Consider the following 6,000-nt stretch of genomic DNA (forward strand, 5'->3'; position numbering starts at 1 on the left):
ATGATATGTAACGATAATAATAGAAATTGAATTCGTCTTTAGATGATGTTAACTAATAACTAACTACGAAATCGCGTTTACGGGAACCTTGTTTTGCACGTCTTGATCGCACAGAATAATAAGTTGATTTTAATTGATAGTGGTTAAATTTAATATTTTACACCGGTCGCATAGGTTGCAGTGGCCACACGCTGGTCCCGCATCTAATTAATTCTCAGCGGGTGTGTTTTAGTACACTCGACACTCTATAACATTAATAATGATTTAATGCCGTTTCATATCTATTTTTGTATTTAACCGCTTACTATTAAAGTGTTTGAAGCGTAATTTAGCATATAAGTATTTAGAGATTACATGCATTTGGAACAATTGAAAGCAAAAATATTGTAATATTCTTAGATTTCATTGTCCTGGGAAATGCCTGTTTAGTATCAAATCAAATACAATGTTAAGGACATTTCCAAATAAATAATACATTTATAGTAATACATTTATAATTTTTTGACATCTAAATCCAGCAATCAGGAAAATTCCCTCTATTTGAATAAGTATGAAAATAGAATAGGATTCGGTATTCTGGATTCGATTTAACTATTCTAGAATATTCTAGAATAGTAAATTATTCTACATTGCCCATCCCTATCCACTAAGCTGATTACCGGTATCTCCTCAATTTGTATTTCTAATTCTAACGATTTCTAATGTTGGTACTAATACTGTAATAGGCTAATTTTTCTCATTTTCTGAGATAAACTGATAAAGATAAAAATTTCAAATTCCAAAAGCTGAAAAGTTTTAAAAAAGCTTATAACACAATTAACAAGAACAATAAAATAAAAATCTACCGGTCTGTCGGTACCAAAGTCTGAAAGTTATAAATTGTACCGTTACCGGTACGGTAATTAGTCTAAATCAATCAATCAATATGATAATTACGAATGACTATCTTTATAGACTATTTAAACTAGCTTTCTGCCTTAATTGTTTCAGAACAACAGTAAAATTGACTAATGCAGTACCGGTAACACCAGAATGTCATTGGTTTCAATTCAGAATTCATGAAATTAGACATTCCGGATAGAATTCAATCGTATTTCACATTGCTCAGTTGCGTAAATTCATGAACTCAACCGACTAACCTGATGTTTCACCAATCATATACTTTTTTTATGAAGACATCCGCAAGTAACAGCACCGCCGTAACAACAATCCAGAATCACTCACAGTCACAACTCCAAGGCAGCTGGGATTTTCAACCAGTTTATTTCTTATTTCAAGCGGTTTATGTTGCGGTTGGAGTCTATCATTGTCTCAAGAGGTTCCGGTTATATCGAATCTTCAGGTCAGATCACCAATGACATGGTCACATAAGCGTGCGAATGTATTTTATTAAAATGCACGTGCACATGTTTATTCGTCTCAGTGAATATGGCATTAAAATAGATTAAGGCATGAGAACAGTGCTTCCTAACGCGGTTCGTTGGTTCACCTTGCGGTTTTGTAAGTGAATAAATGATGATTAAGATATTTATTTCGTCGTGCATGAAACATTGTACAGACAAAAGTAAACAAATATAATAAAAATATATATAAAAATGATGAGCCTGAGTAACGAATGTGAGTGAACTGCTTTTATCATAAACCTCGATAGAAATATATAAACCCCCTCTCCCCCCCCCCCCCAAAGTTGTTCAACTCGCGATATTGGAAGAATTGAGCGAGATCACATGCACAATGTAATATCGGAAGGGTTGTCCATGGGACATATTTTCGGTCTCATCCCATCCCATTTAGGTTTAGTGCCTACTAAACAGGACTACATGTACAAAGAGACATGCAAAACGACAAAATGATCTCGGTGCCTCTAACCCGGGGATTCTCAACCTGGGGTTCGCGAACCCCCGGGGTTCACGATAAGATTTCCAGGGGTACTTTGACGGCAGTCGAGTTTTGTGTGTTGCTGTTTTTTAATATCTTTTATTACTACCAGGGAAAATGCGTGTCGATCGAAACGTAGATTTCCCCTGTTGCGTTTTTTGTGATTCTGACGCAACAATGTGAATTTCACGAAACTGTGAAATCTCAAAAGACAGCGTGCTGCGAGCATTGGAGAAAGTGATTATGCTTATTAAAACTTGGGAGAGATTTTAATTCATTAGTTAGGCGAAGGACAAGGGCAATAATATCAACACAAAGATTTAATTTAGTTGCATCTGTTCAATAAATTGTTGTTTCAACAAATCATTATTCAATATATCACAACTTTGCTCGGCGTCTGATTACCGGGGGTTCGCGTTGATTGTTTCGTGACTCGGGGGGTACTTGACAGAAAAAAGGTTGAGAACCCCTGCTCTAAACTAGAGATGTATCGGGTATCGGCAATATTGGCAATTTTTACGGTATCGGCCATGTATCGGTATCGGTTAGATTAAGGCCGATATTTCCGATATATTACCTTCTTGATATGGTCCAGAATGTTTTAAAAGATAAGTTGGAATACTACTTTTCAATTTATTTTTTGTCTGGAGAGATCGTGAGCTATGAGCCATACATGTCCCCACCCCCGCGAGAGAATAGGATTCACGTGTTTTTAGTTATTTATCAGCCAAACTAGCTCAACTTATTTGGCGATTTTCGCTGTCAAATTTTATATTGACATTTTTAATATTACATAGTAATTATGAAGAAATATATCAATACAGCACATACCAAAAAGCAACTAGGCGCCCAGTTTTAAATCATACAGTGGAATCGGGGTCCTTATTAACGGCACATGATCTTTTGACACGGGTGTAAATTCTGACTGTTTGTCGTCAAATACGAGTGTCATTTAGTCCGTCGACATCGATAAAGTAAATTCCGACACAATTATCCCTCTACGCAGGTATTCATTTTAATTTTGTTTAACTACACAATTACTTTATAGATATATTGACATGACCGCCTAGCCCTAGACTGTCTCAAAATATACGATAGCAATTGTAAAATATTATAAAATAGTAAAGTAAAAAAACATCCTCGACGGTTACAGGTAGGCCTTCTTTTTGTCGGTGCTGATTGATATTCTTTCATGTTGGCTTTGACTTATTGCGTCGACGATTACGATTAGCTACGAAATAAAATATTTGTAAAATGCTTTTAATTTGAACGAAGGACGGCGGCGCTAGAATGTGTGGGTGATATTCGATATTAAAACACGAATAACGATATTTGAAGGTCGCGATATTAACATTTAATTCAAATTGGACATCCCGGCTTATGAGTTTTCTAATTGAACACCGAGATTACTAGCGTTACTGTACAATGTATCTTAATCAGTTAGTGCAAACACCAAACATTAATTTCATATTATGTGATATATCTCTTTTTCAATCTGAAATAAGTGTACTATAAACAACGCTCAAAGACCATTGTTTTAACCCGTCTGCCCTACACAGCACACTTAATTAACGTAATAATTACATAGTATCGGTATCGGAATATTGGTAATATCGGCCTTTTCGTAGTATCGGCGTATCGGTATCGGCGTTTTCAGCTGGCATCGGATCGGTATCGGCGACAAAAGTGGTATCGGTACATCTCTACTCTAAACCGCAAAATCATTTGAGCGTGACTTCATTGATAGGTACCCGCATCCATTCCAAAGCACTAAAAAAATTTTCTTGTCCGACGCAACGAAAATTTTTCGGGTTATGTGGACATGGACATCATCTTAGACCCAAATGCCAAGTCTCGTCCTAATCGCCCTCCAGTTTCCTGAAAAGCTAGAATTGTGTCCGCGCGCTCGAGATGTATTATTATTATTACCTTACACTTACACTATTCGTGCAACGATTTCTGACTCTGACTGTTTATACGCAATATTGGTCTACCACGTTACCTCGCCAACATGTTAACGTCGCGCCGATGCGGACATACTGTCAGAGATAGGTTTTTATTCTGTGTATTGAAAGAATCAGAAGACTCAGATTCCGGATTTGTGGTTTATTATGAGGCAGCTTCACAATTGAAACACTTAAAACAGAGAACACAGGAAAATATGTTAGACACTCAACCCAGCCGAGCGAAGAAGAGAGTGAAACTATTTTTTTCTCACGACTCGATGGTGGTCGGAGTGTCACAGTAACCGGACCCGGATGAAGTATATCCCAAGTAAGGGTCTTCGAAAAGCATATAGGCAAATATAAAAAAAAAAAAAACTAAACTAAAACACATGGATAATAAAATCCGTGACAGAATGTTTAGGATGAAAGTCGACAAGTTTCATTCTCAAAATTGAATGAAAAAACAAACACAAAACAACCAAATTTTTCAAAGATTATGTACCTCTTCCCCTCTCCAAAATATCTCTCTCTTTTATAGCCAGATGGTTCAAACAAGATGATACAATAAAAATAGTCATGAACGAAATTGTATAAAGCAAATATTTATCTATACAGTAATCCTTCAAGTATTTAGGCCGCCTGCGAACACGACCACCAAAATCAATATTGGGACTAGTGACCATTTCTCGATCCTGGGGGACATCTGTGTCTATGCACTCCAACGCCTCAGTGTTATTTTCAGCAACATCACTGCTGGTTTCCTCGGGTTGACCAAATAAATTAGGATCACCAAAAAAAGGTCTCAAATTGTCTACAGGGATAATTTTCTCTTTATCATTTTCAACATTCTTAATACTTAATTATATATTATTGGGCAAAGCTTCCACAGCTTGATAAGGGCCAACCCAGCCAGAGTCAAGTTTCCTTGCCCTGGCAGGCCAAAAGTACCACACTAAATCACCCGCATGAAAAATTGTAGGACATATATGAGCATCATAATTCTTTTTATATCTAACGACGATTTTCTGCAACTGTCGACGAGCCAACTCAAATGACTCTTCAGTTACATCAGAGAACCAGTGTACAAAATCATGATAACATTTGGCCATAAAAATGTTTGAACAAGTGGGCGCAGCGACAAATGTGATCGGCAAAACGATCGTTATGTCCACTGACGTGTTCAAAAACGAAATAGGGTGGACGTAAGAAACACGTTCTGTGTATCACTGTCGACCACGTCTCCAAATTGCCAAAACTAAGCCGGCCTTAGAATCATCCCACTTATTTTCTTCTCACAAACTTTCAAAATTCCGGATTCCGGATTTGTGGTTTATTAAGAGGCAGCTTCACAGTTAAAACAGCACAAAACAGGGAACACAGGAAAACACGTCTGTCACCCAACCCAGCCGAGCGAAGAAGGGAAAGAAACCATAGTAAACTTAATATAGTTCGCTCGCGTGTTTTCGTATTTGTTTATTTATGTTACACGGTTTATGTTACAACTGATGTTTAATGAGGATGTAGGTTATTGGACTGATATGATATCGGTATATATTGTTTGAATGTCTTGTGCCTTTGACAGAAATCGATTGCTTCTGCGAGCAAAACTCATAAAATAACATCTTGAGACAAATTCATTTCTGTTACCAAATTTTAATTTTCAGTCTTCATCGTTATACATACCACGTGTGGCAACTATTTTAATTTATCGTCGACTGAAATACCGCCTGACACTCGACAAGATACCGGGTGTAGCGAAAAGTAAAATTCGTAAAAAAGTAAGTAGAAGTAAAGTAGAAAAGTAAAATTACTCATCATTTTTCGGGAGAACTCGAAAAGTCATTTAATTTAAAATAAAGAATGTTTCACTATTCCAACGAATTAAGATTGTTGCAATCGGAAAATCGCCTGTAAGATGGCAGTCGGCACCAATAATAAAATGGTGCAATAACGCCTTTTTCGCGTTCTGAATATTCAAGCTGAGATTACGGTGTTTGATGTCTGCCGCAAATGCTTTTGCGGGCTCTTTGGGAAGAAACACAAGTGTAATCACACGAGACCGATTTCGTCGCGAGGGAATAACGCTCGTCCCTGATTAATAAATTATAAATCCAAAATACAAAAATTGACACACCGTGCCAAAGAGGCAGAAACCGAGTTCAAATCATCCAGACTC

Source organism: Styela clava, chromosome 5, assembly GCF_964204865.1.
Source record: "Styela clava chromosome 5, kaStyClav1.hap1.2, whole genome shotgun sequence".
NCBI lineage: Eukaryota > Metazoa > Chordata > Ascidiacea > Stolidobranchia > Styelidae > Styela > Styela clava.